The sequence below is a fragment of the Anser cygnoides genome, chromosome 2 (assembly GCF_040182565.1).
Source record: "Anser cygnoides isolate HZ-2024a breed goose chromosome 2, Taihu_goose_T2T_genome, whole genome shotgun sequence".
Taxonomy (NCBI): Eukaryota; Metazoa; Chordata; class Aves; order Anseriformes; family Anatidae; genus Anser; species Anser cygnoides.
Window position 1 is genome coordinate 109,004,606 of NC_089874.1, and position 21,330 is coordinate 109,025,935.

A 21,330-nucleotide genomic window follows, 5' to 3' on the forward strand; every position below is an offset into this window, starting at 1 on the left:
TCACTTTAGATTCTTTCATATCCTGAGATCATCCTTCTCTGGGAATTACATGACTTGCCCTCTTACCAGAGCAGCTCACAAATAGTAAACGTGTTTCATAACAGAATGCTAGAAGGGAAAGAAAATAACCACAACTGGGTCTTGAATTTTGTTTTCATTTTTGATGAAAAATTTCAAAATGATTTCTTCCAGCTTTTTTTTTTCCAACTGATGAGGAAAACACTTCATGTTTTATGATAACTCCACCTTTGGGTCATCAGTGTGCCATGGGTTACAGCATGGACAAGTGCACCTTACTTCAGCTGGCTGAACAGCTTTATATTAAGTCTTTCAGAAAACTGTCAACACTGTGTGCGGGTAACAGTTCAAAATGCTCCAGAGTTTATAGGCTGTGATATACACCATGACATTATGTGGTGAACATAACCTTTACTGAACACAAGCTGGAAAAACTTTCCATTGTAAAAGCAACTCCTTCTGTAGATACAGAGATCATAATTACTATTGCTGTCATACTCATCATCAAATTATACGTATTGTTCAGCAAGGAAATTCTGAGTAAGCTAGTCAGCTTGTCACAGTTAGAAAAAAAAAAAAAAAAAGAGGGAAGGGTAAATTACATCACAGAAAGGACTCAAAAATCAGCCTTGCCACAGAGAAAACAAAATCCTTCCACCCGCTCACATTGCCAACCGAATGCTGATGTTCATCTCTTTCTGCCCTTTGTGCCATCCTCGATGCTGGGGACAACCGCACTGCTGGTGATAAGCCTCACCAGACAATCCTGGCAGGGAGCTGTGGGGTTTTCCTGGGAGCCCACGATCATTTCACAGCTCCCTGCAACCAGACTCAATCGCAGCACTGTCTGCTTTGATCAGGCCTCTCTCCGAAAGCATCTGGATAGAGCCTCAGACAAGAGGCGCTTAGAAATGAGGTTGGCTGCTTGCCCTGCTGCAGCTGAAGAATTTGAGTGGGGTGGAGCGGAGGGAGGGCAGAAAGGGAGAGATTTCCAGCGGGGCGAAAGATACAGCCAAAAGATATCCCAGATCTGAGAGAGTGTTATCGGTATACGGGATCGCCACGTTTACTTAGAAAAGGAGGTAGGAGGGGATGGGATAGACTAGATGAGTTTTGAAAGGTCTTAATCCATCTCCAAACCCAGTGCCTAAATGTAGCCAAATCAAGGCTTAATTTCTTCTCTTGTGCTGCGACAATTCGTGGAATTCAAGGCAAGAGATGCCTAGATCAGGCCCTGTTCTCTGCCAGGATTTCCTCTCTGTGCAGTCATCCACAGGGTGCTCAGATGGCACCAAATCTGCCTGTCAGCTCTATAAATCCATTTTGCACAGGTGCAAACAGTACAGGGTACAAAATAGCTACGAAATGCTTCCAGTATCACAGGCTGTTGGGTTATATTGCAAAAGCCAGGGATGCAGCAGGTAGACATCAGACTGGCCAAGGAGCTCCTACGTGAGGGATCAAGCACCAGCATGCCTGGAAGACTGAGGCAGGAAGGCTGTAACCCACGCATTAGCTCTCCTTGGGTTGAGTGACGGGTCTCAGCTTTGAGCTGCATTATGTGGAGAAGCAGGAGAAGATGCTCAGCTGCTCTCTCAACTCCTCTGTACAAAAAGACAGCAAACTGTGTATGGTTCTTTATTTTCTTGCACGTCATTTTGAAGGAGCCTTACTATCACTAGCTGTGTGGTTGCCAAACTGAAGCATCTCTAACATTTAGGAATGGCACTGCAATAATTAGGCACAGACTTTTCTTTTTTTCACAGGAAGTGCAACAAGCTGCAATATGTTCAAAAACATGGCCATTGCAGACAGCAAATGTTCTTGTGAGGTCTGAGAAAGCCCAAAACTTCATCTTCCTGTACTAGTTCACTGCAGTTATCACACAGACTTGTGGTGGCCACAAGAGTTAGCAAAGGGCAGCTCATCCCCTCACTGCCTTTCACTTGTAGCCTCCGTGTTTGCTGCTGAAGGCCCTCACACTGCTGTGGACTGCAAAGATTTGGGGATGACAACAGTGGAACAGTGAATACACTGGCTCCTAACAACTGCACCAGTGCTGCAGGACAGAATCAGAAACTTCCTCTGGAAAATGAACTCCATGTAAGTAGAAAGAAAAATAAATTGACCTTTTGAGCTCTACAAAGCCCAGGACGCTACCCATGCAGCCGTCCTCACCCGAGAGCCAGCACAAGCTGAGTCTCCTTGTGTTACAGCCAAAGCCTTGTTCTGAGACTTCAGTCATGTTCCACAGCATGAGCTGCCCAGACCTGCCTGACCTGCCACAAGGAGCTGGTCTCAGCAGCAGCACCAGCTCCGAGCACCTGTGAGTGATTATCCACGCCTTTTTCCCACTGAGCAAAGCCCAGGATGATGAGGCTCAACATCACGCATGGATGGCACCTGAGGGGGGGGGGGGCTTCCCAGAGCCCCAGGGGGTAGAACGAGGCCTTTCAAATGGCAAACTCTGCTCCAGAACCAGGCCACAAGGTCTCACCACCACCCTGGAAGGAGGAGGTCAGTGGATGTGCAGGAGGTAGGTTACGTGGAAATGGGGCACTGCCTATGAGGAAAGGAAGATTTATCCCCCCTTGGTTGTATTATTTACCTAAGGGCAATTAGGGCTCACACAGAGGAGCCTCAGATGTTCCCCTTCCCTGCTGTCCACATAGCGATACAGCAGCACAACCCTGCCGGTACCTCAGCCAGAGGCAGGAGCACCAGCGCTCCAGGTGCTCTCTCCTCCCTGCCACGCACGTACTGGAGGTAGGAAAGTTGATCTTGGCAGCAATTCTCTGGGCGCCTCTGCCTGGAAAGGTCTTCATTGCAGAAGAGGCGAGAGAACTCCTGGGAGCCTTAAAGTCATTCAGGTTTCTGGTAAACAGCAAACATCTGCAATACGAGATTTAGTAGCACCTCAGGGAGCTTAAAGCAACTCTATTTCTAAATATTTGCACTAACAAACTCAGTGAAGCTACTGCATCCACCAAGAACAGGGCTGAGGCAGATCAGACCCCATTTGGCACAGTCCCACTCGTCTGTCCTGATCTGGCTGTGATTTTTGCTGGTGTCACTTCAGTCACCAGCAGCCATGGAAGAATTCCTGTTGGTGTGTTTTATTTACACAGATGTCTTACATACTTCTGACTCCACGGCACGAGACAGCACCAGCTTAGGCTGTGCAACTGCACACCAACTACAGCCAGTCAGCAGAGCAGAGAAAACCCTACCTGTGAGAAAAAAATCCCAATTTGCAAGTATTGCATTCAGCGCACAGCACTTGGGGGTCTGTCCGAACTGCTGAAACCTCCTTCTTCTTAATGAAGCCTTTGTCTGAGGATCTTGAAAAGGCAACACAAAAGAGAGTGGTAGTGTTACAGAAAAGAAACCATGAGACCAAATGATTTCCAAGACAGCAAAATCTAAAAAACATTGTATTGACAAATAAATATATAAAATATTGCCCCAGGCTCTGAGATTGAGACTCTCAGAAAACCCCCATGACCTCAGTCTCCTGCTGAAGACCTGCAGATGCAGCTAAGCCAACTGAACAGGACCCTCTTCTCACCTGCAGCCCATGCTGTCTCCCGGCCTCCCGCTGCACAAACTGATCAGGTTTGACACGATGCTCTCCTACCCCATCACTTTTTCCTCTCGCATTAATTTTCTCCTCAGGAGTAGGCTGTTATACAGGGTGCAGAAACAGTAGGAGTTTAGCTATATAAGCGCAATAGATTGCATGAGTATCATAATGTTTCCAACCTAAATGCCATAAATTATTATCTGTTCAGGTGTTCAGTAGCTGAACAGTCGATGGGTGTATCCCTCCATCCCTCCTCAAGGCTCTTCAGCTGTGTGAATGAAGCTCACAAGCACAAAATTCATGTAAATGCTAGAAAAACCAAAATCTGGGCTGAATTTGAGCATATCAAGTCCATGTGGCTTTGTTGTGGGGAAGGCATGGAAAAGAAAATATAAATGTGAGACTTTTCAGAAAAGGTTCTCCCAGAAAGATTACCACAATTTCAGTTTTCAATTGGAAAGTCATGGCTACAAGAAGAACTGCTATCATACAATCTCGGCATTTGTTTACATAGCAAAATATGCAAATATTTTCCCTCAATAAGCATAAATTAATAGCATATATGCCGTGTAAGAAGAAGAACTGTTTGAGAGGAACAGCGCTTTTTTCATTCATGGGTGGAACATTTTCTTCATTTTTTTTCTTTTTCATTTTTTTCCTTCAAAGCGGCAGAACATTTTCAAACCTCATGAAGGAGCCTATTCTGGGTGGGCTCTAGTATTGGACAAAGATTAAGATACATCTTCGCTACAGCCACGCCTGTGCTGGAGGACTTGAGCTCCGTGTGGTTCAGTGCTATAATCCACCTCCATCCCTTCCTTCTGCATTACAGCTCCTCCCTGCCAGCCGTGCCATGACCCTTCCTTAACACAATCCCTTACTGCCCTCCAGCTCCAGGGGCTTTTACTCCCGTACCTGTGCCCTAAGAGGCACAGGTGATGGCACTGGCTGCACAGTGAGAGCTCGTGGGCAGCTTTTGTGCCCCAAGGTAGCACCAGTGCTAGCACATGACTGGGGCACGTTTGGTGCCCTGATGGGATGCACTACACGAGAGCCCCGCCACTGCCAGCAGCAGAGGTAGATGAGTGCTCAAACTCTTATAATGTACAGGCTGCTGATATCATGCTGATATGCTCATATGCTGATATGAGCATTTATCCTGTACCAGTGCATGTGCTGGAATTTACCTTTTAGCAAACTGGTCAGCCACCACAGCTCACCGAAGCTCAGCCATCTGGAAAAACTAGCAATGCCGGGGTGAGCATGGGCTGCTCTCCACTTCTCTTTTCTCTTTCCCTCTAATAGGGAACTTTCTCGACCAAGAATCACCCCAAAATTGTATATTTGTACAACTCTGATTCATCCCCCATTTGCAGGACATTCGGAGGAAGATGCCAGCACACGTACATGTGTACACATCAGTTGTTCAGGAGCACACGCTAGCTGCCTCTACCTCCCTGCTGCTTTAGACACTGGACACTGGATGTTTGATGCAGACTGCACCAATACACCTTTTGCATCACAAAAAAGTGTCATGCCTTTCACCACCATGGACGACTAAGACACTCAAGAAGAAAGCCCTGGGTAGGGTACAGTTCCCAGTCTGAAGGCCAACAGCAAGCCACCCTCCTCTGCAGGGCCCTGAGAAAGAAAAAACTTTGAAGTGCACCATGAAGGTGATAAATCTAGGGGGGGAAAGATCACAAACATCTAGAAGACTTCCCCTCTGTGGAGAGGATGCTTGCTTTGTCATCTCTGCCAGTTCCCACAGCAGCACCATCATGGAGGGGAAAAGGGTAATCTCCCTGATGGTTAGATCTCATGCCATTCAGCTATTCACATGGCCAAGCCAAAACCTTGAATTTCATTTCATAATTTGATAAGGCACACCAGAATCTCAGCAAGTGATGTCATGCAAAAATCCAAATGCGCAGCCTGAACCCGCAGGTCTTCTTAAAGATAAAGAGTGATCACATTTAAGATCATATTCACTTCTTGGGCTGAAGGCAGGGGAAAAAGGCAGGAATCAAGCAAAAATGAAGGTAGATGATGTTTTAAAATATTATTTTTAACGATATATCTTTTTTTTTTTCAGAGGTACAATATGTTTCTTAGTGTATTGCTTCTTGGTGAGCTTTCCACCACACTCATGATAGGAAGTATTGATGCTCAGTGCCTTACAGAAGGGAAGGCATTCATAATCTTTATCTCCCATCCTAACTCACAGCATCAGGGAGCTCTCAGCCACTGCTGCTGGTCATGGACTCTTGCACACTGCAGGAGCTCAGAGTGCATCTGAACACCAGTAACTCCTGGTGCCATCCCCAGAAATCTCTTCTTCTAGGAAAACAAGTTCTTCAAATTAAAGAGAAATATTTAGAGAAGCAGCAGGACCCAGAAGATAAAAAGCTACTCTGGCTTACAGGAGACTAGGGGGTCCTATTCACAGATGCATCCCAGGTAGCAGTGCAAAATAATTAGTTTTCCTGAGCAGTCAGTCACATTGGCAAGAACAAAGGCTAGTACAGAAAGTCAAAACTTCCTTGCTGAGTTTGGGTAACTTTAATTTACATGGATTTATAATTGTTATTTAATTTATGTATGGATACCGCAGTTTTAAAAGCAGATAGAGAGTATTCAAAGGGGATAAACTTCTGCGTTTAAATTATTCTTGCTTTCTTTTTGCTTATCGCAGTCAATTACTTCATTGTCATGAAACTGCAAAGGAAAAGAAACAATAAGGAGTCAGTATGCGAAGTTCTTTTAATGTGGTACAAAAATATCCAAGCAGCAGCGTAAAAGCATTTCTGAGGTTATGTTGAATTCAAATCAAATCAACTTCAGCAGGTGACAGTAGGATGACATTGCTCTACCATGTCAGGATGCAAAGCTAGTGTCACTGTCTGTACACATTTCCCCTACACAGGGCTGGGGCTCCAACAACAAGATTTTCCCTGTGTATTCAGTGCATGATAACTCACCCTCAGTGGCAGTAAGAGGTAAGATCAGTATTTCAGCTCCAAAGAGAGACCCAGCAGAGCTGTCAGCATGCAACAGACCCACTGAAGAATCAAGGAATTATGTTGAGACTAATAGCGGAGGTGATTTTTGCAAGATTTTCAAAGCATAGAAAAAACGTCTGGAGCAATCACATATGGCAGAATGGAAGAGAAATAACCATAGGACAAGGTCAATGCAAAGAAGAAAAAACTTTACTGTGAAATGGCATGTTGATCCAGCTAAACTGATTTTTTCATATACGTGTAAGATGTGTTAAATAGCCATTCCAAGACCCTAACAGAAAAAGCGGTGTCCCTGTTTACTGAATTGTTGAAGAAATTTAACCATCTTGACATTTTACAGTTTAATAAAATGTTAATGGGGAGGGTGGGGGATTAAACTGGCTGAAAGCATGGTTTAATTTGCTGGTAATTTTAGCCCAGCAGAAAAAAAATATATATATATTCTGACAAGAGGAACAAACAAACCTTAAAGAAAATTGTTTCTCATGTGGTAAGTTCATGTGTTAAGAATAAAGTGTCATTACAGCAGGCATCACAAAGCAGGATTTTGTGAACTTCATGGGTTTATGAAGCAGCTGGTGCCTCTCATTTCTATTTGTGCCATTAAAAAATACTAGTAATTAAGCAACAAATAATAATTACCCCAAGAGGTTTTAGTTTCCCCTCTGCCTCCTCCTGCAGAAATAGTAAGTTAAAGAAACCCAGAGATTGGGCTGGTGGGAGGCCTCCAGTCCTGAGCAGCTTTGTGGTGGACCCCACCAGAGCCATCAGCCTCATGTTTCCAGTCTGAGGGAGGGTGGCATCCTACAGTCTCCATCCCTGTCCCTGTCCCTGTCCCCACCCCAGCATTACCTTCCCCAGCCCAGAGCCAAGCCGGGCAGGATCACCAGTACACATAGCAGTCTAGCTGCTCAAAACACCCAGCAATCTCAAAAGTCCCATCTGGTGGACGGCGTCCAGAAGGCCAAAGAGTTTTACCACCCATCGGGAGCCCAGCAGCCACCCGTACCCCAACCCACCCCTACCCCAGTGCAGATCCCATTAGAGACCCCCCGGCGCCTCCTCTCCCACTCTCCTCGCACAGAAAGGCAGCGAAACTGGGGGAGCCTTGAGTGCACAACAGTCGTTTACATCTTTGCACAGGGGAAATCTGGGATTATTTATGGAAATTCAGATGTTGCTAAATAACAGATGCTGTTCTGAGAAGGAAAACATATATATATATATATTTTTGGGGGGGGGGTTGTTTGAGGGTTTGGGTTTTGTATTTTTTATGTGGTTTATAAAAGAGAGCTGAGGGTTTGCTCCAGCATACAGAGGAACTGCATCCAAATAAAATGATTTTTTTCTTGGGGCATGGGTTTCATAGGGTACCTACCCTTACTAGACTTTGGGGGCAACCTAGCAAAATGGGTAAAAATAAACAAAACAAAACAAGAAAATAGCTAGGACTTTATGTCTTCTTTGTTTTGTACCCCACAGAGAAAACTTGTTCTCTGTTACGCTACTGCTCTGCAAAGTGTGGCAGAAGAAAGGGTCTTGCATATAATAAGCGAAGAACTACTCTGAAATTAAGAGCTTCACATTTAATACTTAAACCAGAAGAACACAGAGTTTGGCAGAAGATGGAAAGCCCAACCAATTGCTCCAGCTCAGCCATACCAACTTGCCCTCTACATGCTCAGCACAGCTCTTCTCCAAGATTGCTTCATAAACACTTACACCACAGCTCTTACTTCTTGTTGTGCACGGTGGAGGTTTCAGACAAATGCCTTTTTGTTGGATACCATATTTTGCCTTGGTATGGTTAAAAAGACTTCATATTTAACTGATTTTACTGTAAATGTGCTATGACACTCCTAAGATCTTCCCCCACTTGAAAAGTTTCTTTGATGCATGTGCAATTTTCTCACTTTTAACTTCAACTTTTAACAAACAATGATGCTTTTTCTTATAAAGGTAATATATATGACCCAATGAAAAGAGGTCACTCCATTTTTTCAAGGATTTAACAGTCCAGCAGCACGAGTTACTACTGTGACAAACAACATGTCCAGGGTAAGCATTAGTAATGCAATTAACCTGACCTGTGATACATTTTAAAGAACATTTTAGATGCCCAAATCACAAAGCTAACTTTTATCAGAGGGCTTCTTTTCCATATTTTTAATAATAAATTTCACAATATGGCTACAAAAATATATCAATGTATCAGTAAGGACACACTGAAAATAAATAATAAAGATTTTGAAGAATAAAGAAATGTCTTCGTTGTTCTAGAAAGCCTCTCAACATCCATCTGCTAATATTAAAATGACAAGACGCTCCCCCTAACTTGGGATATAATGTATTTACCAGAGCTGATAACATATCATGGAAGGGTAATGGACAGAGGGCCAGAGTGCATTTAGCCACATATTATGCACTGAGCACTGCAGTAAACATTTGATATGGTGTATTTAGAAAACAAAGAGAGCACATCGAGCAGTGCTCAGACCCCTGTGAGCTCTCTCTGCTCAGCAGCCCCACAGCAGGAGGCTGGACTGAGATGGAGGCTCTCCTCACCTGTTACACGCTGCATCACCTCTAAAAAAAAAAAAAAAAAGCAGAAACACACCAAAAAGCAAAAATTACATTGACTTCGGATCTTTCGGAAGGGATTATATGAGAACACGTAAAACTCAAAGTTCAGAAAACACTTCAAAACATCCCTTCATTATATTTTTATATATAATTTATATAATATATATATTTATAAGACAGTAATGCCTGGATCAGCCTGATCAGCCTGAAGCAAGCAAACAGCCAGCTTTGGTGATTTGGTAAGTAGACTTTTCCAACAGAAAATATTAGGTAAACTTTAAAATAGCCCCAAAATTCTCCCTCCACGGTGCAAATGTTTGAGCAAAGCTAAGGATGTTTAAAAGGTGTGGTGTGGATCACCACATGGATCTGCTTTGAAGAAACTGTAGGTAACTCCCACCAATGCTTCCAAGTCATTCTTGACAAGACATGATGGTGCACCTTTTATGAACATCCCTTTTGTTTTTAAAACATCTTGATTGCCAAAATCAACACCTTTTAGTGCAGCGTCCATTGATTTATTAGTGGTGAGTTGGGTGATTCAGAAATGGTCAACAGAAACATCAGCTGAGAACAAGGGAGATTCCAGTCTGAAAATTCAAGTCTGCTTTGTAACAGAGTTCTCAAGTAACAACAAAACCACATTTTGGACAGGTCTGCTTTGTGAAGCGTATCACCAAGATGGCACAGACCTGGGCCAATTCATCCGTACAGCAGGATGTACTCGCGGCTGTCCTGTACTGCCCTCAGACTAAGCCTATTCACCTGAACCTCCTTGCCTGTCTCCTGAGATGTTCAGACACACAATCCCTGCTCAGAACTTTGTTCTCTGCCATTGTCGATCTAGTAGGTTTCACTGAGTACACTTTCAGGACAAGAAGAGGCAGAGAAACAAACAAACAAAAAGAAAGCTCTGTAAGTGATTTTTTTGTAGAGAAAAAAAAAAGTAATAATAATTTTAGTCAAAGCCAAAAGAATGAAGCACAGGAAAACTTTTCAGTAAGCCACACAGGCTCTCCATAGCTCCCATTTGTGAAAAAACACCTCTGTCTTTACTAGCTGAGCCCAACCATTCCAGGTAGGTGGAAACCACAGCACACAGCAGAGCAGCTGTGAGCTGTCATGGCAGGACTGGGCTGCAGGTGAGCAGCTGAAGGCACAGGCGCCCCAGTGCTCCCTTCGCTCCCATCAGTCCAAGGTACATACCAATGGTAGGAACCAAACCATGTCAGACCCCAGCTTCCCTACAAAGATCCTCTGCCAGAGGGTGAGCTTCAGAACTTACCAGTGATCTGAACGGCACCACAGAGCATAAAAAAAAAAAAAAAAAAAAAGAGAGAGAGAGAGAGAGAGAAAGAAGAAAAGCCAACATAATTTATTCTCTTTTCAGACCAAATAAAGCCCAAACCAATAGGACTTCTATGCAAATCTCCCAACACAACACATTAGCAGCCTCCATCAAAGCCAGTTGTGCTTCCCCCACCCCCACCCCTTTTTTTTTTTTTTTTTATAATTCATAATGATCATCACACACCCCACTTAATCATGTACCACAATCCTCATGTCATCACCACTCATTCTGGCAGTGAAGGACATAACCCATGACAAGAGGTTGAATTACTCAGACTCAGTTGCAGCAACTAGAGAGGAAACACAATAGGGGAAAATACTGCCCAAAATCACAATCTGCAAAAGCTGGAGGACTGTGTTTAACAAAATATTAACCACAAACTGCTCTTATTTTGGAAAAAAAAAAAAAAAACTTTTAGAAAGGTAGAGTGGAAATAATGTCATGCGATGAATTCAAGAGATTTCTCAGCAATAGGCTTCTCCAGGTTTCTGAAGAGTGGGTGCCGTGTAAAGACAGCTTCATCTGATAAAGGTGGCTTTACAAGACAGAAAGTAGGTGAAAGAGTATGTGGCGACATCTGTCAAAATAATAATAAACATGCAAAAACAATAGCACAAAATCCCGCATTCAACCTAACAAGTTCAAAGCATTAACACCTCTAAATTTAATCTCCATTGTTTATCTACAAAGAAGGTCAGCAATCAGAAAGTATTAGGTAAATAAGGGCACTTACCAAGCTAATCAAACTGCATCAGGATTGTCTAAGGGCTGTTCACAGAATCACAGCATCACAGAATGATTTTGGTTGGAGGGGACCTTAAAGACCACCCAGTCCCAACCCCCTGCCATGGGCAGGGACACCTCCCACCAGACCAGGTTGCCCAAAGCCCCACCCAGCCTGGCCTTGAACACCTCCAGGGATGGGGCATCCACAGCTTCTCTGGGCAGCCTGTGCCAGGGCTTCACCACCCTCATAGTAAAGAATTTCTTCCAGAAATTCCTGTTACCAAGAATGTTTCATGTTTAAGTGGGAAAATAATAGCTCATGGGAAGTACACGTCCACTGTCTCTAAAAGTATGCATCTGAGGTTCAGCCTGGTGCACTAGCTCGAGGTGAAACATTTGGTATGACAGGGGTTCTTGAAATATGTTGGTTGTAGAAAAAATAAATAGTACCAGCACTTGCAAGAATTTTGGTTACTGCTCAAAAGTAGTGTCCTAGTTTCAGCAAATGTTTGCTGATTGTAGTAAACATCTTGATTACTGAAAATGATAATAATAATCTTAAAGTACAATAGGTATATTAAAAAATCTCTCTTAGTAGCTACAAATGAAGACATCAAATCCTTCCAGCTCCTGCATATGCACTTCATTGTAAATTCACCAGTAATCCCAAATTAAACACATACAGAAGTGTTGACAGGATTGGGACCATCAGCGACTCATCCCCTAAGTACTGACAACCTAAGTAATGTGCTAGTTTCAGCTAGACTACTCAGCGTTGTGAGACAGACCTCAGGCACAAGGCCACAACATCATCAGACCATAGGTTAGGACTGGATACTGACACTCTTACAACTAAGATGCAGGGTAAATCCTTGGCACTTAACTCAGCAAGCATGTAAGTGCGTGCACAACTTCAAGATTTCAAATAGTCTTGATTCCATTAAAGCAAGCCACAGACTTATTTTTTTTTTCACTGGACGAGGTTTTTGGTGAACAAGTACTGCATATAGACTATATGCAGAGTAAAGTACTTTCCAACTTTTGAGCGCTAAGTCCTAGCTTCAAAGTGTTTTCCATGTAAGTACACAGCATTATTCTAAATCATTATTTTAATACAGATCATTTTAATAAACAACAAGTTAAAAGGTATTGGGTATAATAGCATGGTAATACCTTAAATACAGAACAATGAATAGTACTTGCCTCTGCAAGCTTATCGTGTAGACAGGAGCAGAGGCATTTAAAATACAAGAATACCTTACAGTGGGAGGGGAAAAGACTTAAGGTAATTGAATTCAGAATGTGATATATTTAGATTAAGACATCTAATGAAAAGCTAATTGGATTAGTGGGAATAATAATGGGATTTAAGATGACATATAATTGGCCTTTTGCTACAAAGCTGTCATGTACACAAGGAAAATACCTAGAAATGGGAATCCCCTAACAGTGCTAAGGTTAAAATTAAACATTAAAAATTGAAGAGTAGACTTTTAAAGATGTTTTTATTTCTAAACTTTACATGAGCCAATAGCAGACCAGTTTCATATTCTAGAAGTATTTCATTTATTGTTTCCCTTCCCTTAAGTCCACTTAAATATTCAAGTATTTGTAGGAAGGGTGATGGTTGGGTTTTTTATTCAGTACAGTGCCATGGGGCTGGTGACATGTGCACCTACTTAGGCCAAGCTGACATTCTGTATTGTTAAAGGAAAAGGAAAACTAAACAGGCACCCCTTAAATCTTTGTCCCTTACTGTGAGAGAAATAACCCAGAAGAGCCAACAAAGCACAATCTGGACTTAAAATAGGAAATCAGTAATCAAAACTTTCCAACACATTCATCTTCACCATGATCACTGAATGCACACTTTGCCTCTCTTGCTGGGGCAGAAGGTCAAGGGTTTGATGACAACAAAAGGCTTCATCAGAACTTGAGAGTAAGAATCAGGTGCACATTTGTCAAGGAGAACAAGTTCAGTCACAGAGGCAAGCTCTTCTTTTTCTTCCTAAGTGCTTGCATGAGACCATTTCAAAGGAAATGCCATCTACATAATTAGGACCACGAAAAGAAGTGTTTGTGCTGTTGCACAACAAAAGGTGGTTTTGCTTGTTGATACAAGTATAACACTGCTTAAACGAATCTTTGTCTGCAAAAGGTTGATCATTTTGGAAATACCATTTCACTTTTCAGCCATGTTTTGCAATGCAGTCTCCAAACAGGGTGAGATTTTCAAGAATATTTATGACTCAGCTGTTCCAACTGCAACGCTTGAAAATACATAAAAACCCTGGTTCCTTACATATTGATAGTATAGTTCCTATCAGGGAGAGGGGAATTTCAAAAACCTTCACATTGGTGACAGGAAATAAGAAGAGGTGGTCTGTCAAGTATCACAACAGCAAAGTTTAAATTAACAATCCTGGTCCACCTACTTGACTGATACTGAAGTTTCCTCTCTTTTTAACCAGTGCCAATTTGTATAAAATGATAACCAGGCACCCCAGTGAAGAACAAAATGAACAGGAAAACAGGAAAACCTCCAACCGTAGGATAAGAAAGTATTTCCTTGACATTCAGGAAGAGCTCATCATCCAGGTTTATAACAAGACAAACAAAACACAGAATAAATGGAGTGGGAGGACAAAAGTTTGTTGTGTTTTTTGTTTGTTTGTTTGTTTTTTTGTTTCTTTTTAAATTACAGGGCGGCAGTTGGATTTCCACTTGACAATTATCCAGACCTTTCTAGATGGTGCCACTTAGAACGAAACAGCTAGGCTTGACCTGCAGGGCAGGTGTGCTCCCTCAGCCCTGCTGCCTGATGTGTTATATCAAGGAAGACTACAAGAAAATATCAGTGTGATATCTTCACAGTATCCCATAGTGTCCTCCTTGCAACCAGCTGCTAGTGGACAGCAAGGATCACAGGGGACAGCAACGTCATTAAAGTCAAAGCTGAAACATGCTTAAAGCCAAGGAATCTGTGATAGAGGTCTGCTTCCAGTGGCATCCAGCCTCTCACTGAGCAGCCTTGCTCAGGTTTATATATCCAGAATAGCTGCAGACTGACAGATCTGCTTTTTTTGCAAGGCATGGTGGTTAAGCTATGTCCGAAGTGTAAGGAAATGCAGAAAAAAGATGGCCCTTTGGCAGCCTCCTTCAGGCCAGATCCAGTGGCTCCACCAGGGGCCTCTCCACAGGCCGCAGGGGAACTGCTGCTCCATGCCTGGAGCACCTCCTGCCCTCCTGCTGCACTCACCTTGGGGTCTGCAGGGCTGTTTCTCACTCCTCTCTCCCAGCTGCTGTTGCGCAGCAGGCTTTTTTTTCCCCCTTTCTTCAATCTGCTCTCCCAGAGGCCCACCCAGCATCACTCACTGGCTCAGCTCTGGCCAGCAGCAGGTCCCTTTTGGAGCTGGCTGGAGCTGGCTCTGATCTGACATGGGGCAGCTGCTGGGCTCTGCTCACAGAGGCCACCCCTGCAGCCCCCCTGCTACCAAAACCTTGCCATGTGCACCCAATACAGAGAGAAATGTGGTGGAGATGAGCTGCCTATCAGCATGAAACCACCACAGGCTGTGGGAGAGCTAAGCACATGACAGCAACAGGCAGAGCACTGGTATGTCACGAGGAGCCTTGACCTAATGGCCAGGAGCACATGTTTGCATGTTTTACATCATTCAGTGATTCTCACAGGCAAGAAGGTCCGGGCATGAGTCAAGGATGTAGTAGCAGATTTCAAAAGAATGAGGTGAAAACATCATATTTTTCCGTAGAAATGGTGCTTCAGTAACAAGCAAACAATTAATTTTATAGGCAGACGAGCACCCTTCACTCAGACTCATGATACTCTGTCTTCCCTGTGTCTCCCAGTCCCTTACGTGTCTAAAGCCTAAGTCAGCTGTAGGCCTCTATTCACATCACATCTCAAAACTGAGATATGCCTTCTCTGAAAAATTAATAATCCCCACAATGGGAAGTCACCCACCCTGTGACCAATCCTGATTCTCCTAAGACTCCAAAACTACTTTCCATCTTACTACAATCCAGTGGTGTGCACAAACTCACCCCACCCTTCAGCCCAAGGGTTCCCTCTCTAATCACAAACATCTGGATATAAATCATTTCAGCTGCTACTTTGTACTAAAGTTAACAGGTATGGTAAACCCATAATACTGTTAAAAAACACCCATACCAGCTTGCATGCATTTCTCTTAAAGGCATTCACTCAAAGCTTTGCTTTTGCTCATAACTTTGCTGTCTGTTTTATAGACTTTCTTCTAGAAACTACACTCTCTGCCCTCCCCCAGCCCTGAATCTCCACTCTGCTTCTACCTGCTTCCCTAAACCCCAGCTCAGATCATCACCAATCCTTTCATAACAGTACTTTTTAGGACCTCTGGAGAAAGATAATCCTCCCCACAACGATGTCCAGCCTGTACATAGAGCAACCTATTGGCAGTGGGTCCAACACCTCTGAACAGAGAGCCTTCCCACCCAAGCCTGGGAAGTCCTTGCCAAACATACCAGCAGGTCGTGCGTTATGCTAAATGTGTGTCGGACTTTCTCCTGCAGTGCATCCCACAAGCCCAAATCACCACTGTTCCTCTGGAATCCCAGCTGGTGGATTTGGGCAGTTCGTGGCATGTCCTTCTGGTTGTGCCTGCACTATGTGCTGACAGTTTCAGCCCTGCAGAAACAAAACTGCTGAATCCAGTAGAAAAGGGGTTACAGTCTTTTTTACTAGGGAAAAAAAAAAGTGCCTTAGGAAGTCTTAATAGATACATCACTATAAAGAGAGGGTGAAAGAGGATCAAAGGATTTACTGAATGAACGTGTCATGAGATGTCAAGAAGACAGCACAACAGGATGAAATAACTTACAGAGGTGTTGGCAGGGCCTGCAATGTTCCTCAGCACAGAAATAACCCAGAAAGAGTGAAAAAATCTATAAGGGACTGTGAGAGAAATACCATATATCCTGGTCTGGGAGGAGAACGGAAAGATGGAAAGGGCAATTCTCATACTAGGCAGCTTTATAAAATTTTTCTACCATGACCTGGCAACCCACTATTGGTCTGGCTGATTACTACAGCCAAAGTTCTTCCAGAGTTTATAGTGAACATAAACAAATGCTTTTCCACTAAAACCAATATAAACAAATCATCCACTAACACACTCTCCTTTCCAACAATTGTACACTGTCAAATGGCATATGAGCTCCAAAAGCAGTTACTCATATTCAGAAGCAAGCAGTGTTCCTCTGCCTATCTCTTTTCAACTTCTTTGATGTTTTATGAACTGAAATCAGTTTCACTTACACACGAAATTTCAGAATCCAGCTCTGCCATAGCTATGTTCAAATATTGTGTGTTTTTTTTTAGCCAGAACTCCACAGCTTCCAACAAGGTTACTTCAAACAGACAGCAGGGAAAGTCAGAGGCAACTCAAACCCAGAGACTTTTGTTTGAGTGCAGGACAGTGAATGGCAAATCTCGTAAGAGTGAAAAAATATCTACAGCCACTGAAAACCTAACACAGTGAGAGCAGTGCTTTTTCAGCTGTTAATAGTGTGTAGGAATAATAGTGCATTTGTGTAGCTGTTCTACAGTATTCCTGTTTTATTTTCATTTCATTTTCATTTCTGTTAATAAATATAAATTTTGAGCCACATCCTCATCAGACAGAAGCAATGTAAGCAATTATTCCTGATGACTTTTAGGAGTCATCAAATAAAGGAAGCGAATACAATGTAGCAGTGTTTCTCTAAACATTGGTCTAACTGGGACAGAACAGAAATATATCAGAGAGAGAAATTTCATCTGGATCTCAAGGTCAAAGCTAGACTCTACTTTCTTTTCTTTTGCAATATCACCCTGTCTGACGTAGGGATAAAATACTTTCCTGAAGGTTATTATTAATTTTTGAGCTAGATAGAAGTCCTTGAATAAAATGTAAATATAGTAAATATTAGAAGATTTTTCTATCAACTCTTTTGTTTAATATGGCTATCAGCAATAAAAGGATTGCTAGTCCTGAGTCCTGCTTGCAGTCTTGGGGAAACCAAGAGTACTCTTCAATGGAACTTCATTCAGCTGCTCAAAAATCTGAAAACAATGCCTCGATCTGTAAACCAAGTTACAAACACTATATGCCATCTGCAAATCAGGCAGAAGATGCCACACAATTGTTACGCATGCTTCAACATTGATACGCATTCTTAATTTGGCTCATTTCATGTTTTTCATGATAGTATTTTTTCTCTGAACTCAACAACATTTAACCTAGAAATGATGCATATTTAACTAAACCAGCTGTGATCTTAAAATACCTATTTAACTCTAGAAGTACATATTTCAGTGCAGTAATAGAGGGTTATGTTAAAACCAGTATTTTATAAGACAGCTAAGCCACAGTGACTGGCAGGCCTGAAAGGAACCTCAGGTGATAATCAGGTTCACCTTCTGTCTCTGAGACCCTCTCCATGTCACTCCTGACTGATATTTGTCTATTCTTGATCCAGACTTTATTCTAGTGCTCCCAAGGCAATTAATTCCATCACTTCACTATCCTTTCTGTTAGAAAGTTTTTTCTATTATCTAGCCTCTATCTTTGTTGCTTCAGTTTTAAACTCTTCATAGCTTGCCCCTATTCAACAGAGACTTGTAGAAAAATGTATTCCTTTCTTCTCAGAGCTAGTGTTAAATACCTGAAAATGGTAGTCACATCTCTTCTCAGCTTCCATTTCTTTAAGCTAAATAATCGCAGTTTTTCCAACTTTTTTTGTAACTCATATATTTCAGTGTTGGGTTTTTTGTTTGGTTTGTTTTTCAATTTGGTCTTTTTTTTTTTTTCCTGAAATTCTATCTTTTTTGTTTAGGTGAAAGGCCCAAAAGCAAACACAGTACTCTAGCTGAGTCTTAACTCTTTTGGAACAGAGCAGGAATTTTCTTCACACTTCTTCCAGGCAAAAACTAGTTTAAAAACAAAAGTATGAAATCTTTTTTGAAAAAAATGTGGCAATTGTGACTCTCTATACAAATCATGATACAAAACAATCCTTAGTTACTTCTTCTGCAAGAACTGCTGTCTAGCCAGTTCTTCCTACCCTGTTTGTGTAGTTCTTGTTTAAATATACTGCCCCAAATTTGTAATAGTAACTAGTACTATACTATTGAATTTGAAGCTAATGAATTCAATCCCATTCCCTCAGGCCATTTATCTAAACCCATTCTCCAAGCATCCTCTTGGCTAACTCGATCATTCCGTTAAGTTCCTACCTCCAACCAGAAAAACAGTTGTACAGCCTTTTTCATTCAAAATTAATGGCAGAGACCTCCTAGCCACAAATCACAGTTATTATGGAGTATTTGTCTACAATAAGGAAAAATTTAAGCCAAGAACAAATGAAAAAAAAAAAAAAACAGGAATGAGAAGATAAGAAGCTTATGGGAAGATTTTACAGACTCACACTTCTGCCAAATGTCTGATAACTTGAGACGTGGCATGCTACATAAGAAAAGAAGATATTAAATGCTTAAGAGTAAATGCCATAGGCATAGCCAACAGGAGTGGAAAAAATATTCTTTTCCAGGATGAATAGGAAAAGAAAAATCCTGTCTCACAATTGCAACAAAGAAAAAAAAAAGTGTTGGCTTTTTTTCCCCTAAGTGTTTGGCATATTATAACTGTGAAGCAATAGAAATGAGACAATTTAACCACATAACCTGTTGTTAATATGACCACTGAAGCATGGAGGTATAACCTGACAGCTGTTAAAAACAAAGACATACATGATTTTGTTTATTCCTGAGACAATTGTTCTACTGCATAGCTGTGCATGGAAGAACAGCAGAATTACATTATCCAGATGAATGTTCCAGACAACATCAAACAAAGGCAGAAAGAACCTGAGAGCTGAAGGCCATTAGAAGATTTTTTTTATTTTATTTTTTAATCTTAGCTCAGCTACCATCTGGAAAACCTTGTCTTATTATCAAGAAAACCTTGGGACACTTACTGGGCTGAAGTCTGCAATCCCATGACCCTGAATAGAGCCTTTCTCAAGGATGGTCACTTGACAGGAGGTATCTGTACAATGTAGAGAGTGCCCGAAGGTAAATGCAAAAGTCAGGCTCAATTACCAGTTTTAAACTAGTTGTTTCATGGACAGAAAGAGTAGTAATACATAATCCGATATTTGGATTCCTCCTTGTACAATACAAGACCCACATTGTCCAATGCAAGGTTCACTTTAAACTCTGCTCATCACTGGATTTTCAAGATATCTTTATCTGTGGTACCGATGTAAGTATTCTGACTTTTCCCTAAGCAACAATGCTGACGTCTCTCTCTCCTCCATCTCTTCAAAATTCCAGGGAGGTAAAAGCTTTCTGATTACTACTGACTTTTCCAGTTTGGTTGAAACCGGCCAATGAGTTAAAAATAGGGTGGGAATATTACGAGAACATAGAAGAGGACATACAGATCTTGGGGCTGCACAGCTAACAATTACTCAGGTTAGATGAGCACTTTCTGAATTTCAGCGAACACAATTGCATTTATATCAGCAAGAAGCTTGCTAAAGAATGTCATCTCTCAGGTTCTGCAATCAGTGTCTTTCTTCTGTCTTTGTTTTCTTTATCATATGAGGTTTGCCCAGGTTTAGATAGTTATTAGGTTTAGATAGTTAAAGTATGTATGTCTTCATATTGGTTATTACAGAAATATCTTATAATGTGAGCCTCTCTAAGTCCCCTCCTAAGTCCAGCTTGTCTTTTCATGGTTCCAGGTTGGGTGTATTATTTTACTTTGGGATTCGGTGAGTACTTTGGTTTTTGATCCTATTTGCCATATAATTCAAAATAAGACATACTGAGTCTATATGGTTGGCAAATACCAGACGGAATACCTTGTCAAAAGAGAAAATGATCTAGATAATTAAAGACTTTTGAACTACAAAACCTCATCCAAGGTTTTAGCACACACTTAGAAGGTAAGAAAGAAATTGAAGACATGGAAGAAAATGGAAATTTGGGGGTATAAAGTAAGATGGGCTTACCAAAGATTGAATGTTTGAGAATAATAGATTTTCAAACAAGAGAAATGAACCACTTTTAATATATCTGGACTTCATTAAAGTTCTTTATACAGTGTCATATGGGAAAAGACTATGCTGTATAAAATGGGAATTGAATTCAACAATTGTAAGATGGTAAGAAACTATCTACAGGGAGGGATGTGCTGACAACAAAACAATTGGTTGAGAGGGGAGGTTGTCTCAGAGTCCTTCAAGAAACTATAAATTTTCCTTTATGCCTTTGGTGTAAAAAGCAATGTCAGAATGACCCATTAATCAAGAGGACAGCTGGAGTGTCAAGGAGTGGTGTACCTAAACAGTGTGTTATGTGCACTGTCTGCAATATGTGTATGTCATAAATAATGTGTGGCTTGATATGAAGCTAGAAGTTGCCAGTGATTGTAATGGTGGATCCTCTTCAGTACTGGTGGATACTCACCAGTACTATTGAGACTGCTGGCAGGTTTTAGTGGCAGGAGACAGGAGGCAATTCCCTGTTTTTCTGACTGGACATTGAGATGAACCAGATGACATTAGCATTCAGCAGTGCCAAGCATAAGATTTTTTGCCATAGGCTGGGGTTTCCTTAGTTTGATGAGGAGCAGAAGAAAGGACGAGTCAATCATTAACAGGAGGACCAAAAACCACACCTATGATGTCACTGCGAAAGAAAAATGTGGCCCTAAATGTATATGGAGGCAAAATTATTTCCCTATCCAGCAGAAACACAGACTTCATTATACAACACTTTTTATGAAACCACCTCTGTAATACCATATAGTCCTAGTCATGCATGAAAACACATATTGAAACAGGTGTGGATTGCTAGGATGGATGAGGCTAAGACAATTTGATTTGTATACCCTACAGAAAGGAGGTTGAAAGCAGATGTAAATGTTATCAGTAAAAACTAACAGGGAACTTCAATGCCAATAATGATAGAAATTAATTAAACTGCAAGACAAGATCAG

At 41.7% G+C, this 21,330-nt stretch overlaps 2 long non-coding RNA genes across 2 annotated transcripts in view; one reads left to right on the top strand and one right to left on the bottom strand.

Moving 5' to 3' along the window:
• The window catches only part of LOC136790166 (uncharacterized), a 45,981-nt gene that overhangs the window by 10,783 nt on the left and 13,868 nt on the right, over window positions 1-21,330 (bottom strand). Inside the window, exons 2-3 of the long non-coding RNA XR_010829607.1 lie at window positions 3,587-3,700; window positions 3,249-3,359 (exon numbers count right to left, since the gene is read on the bottom strand). This is a non-coding gene — a long non-coding RNA (uncharacterized lncRNA). The remainder of the gene's footprint in view (window positions 1-3,248; window positions 3,360-3,586; window positions 3,701-21,330) is intronic.
• Window positions 2,442-5,219, top strand: LOC136790167 (uncharacterized). The gene is made up of 3 exons (XR_010829608.1): window positions 2,442-2,554; window positions 3,147-3,633; window positions 4,978-5,219. It is a non-coding gene; the product is annotated as an uncharacterized lncRNA (long non-coding RNA).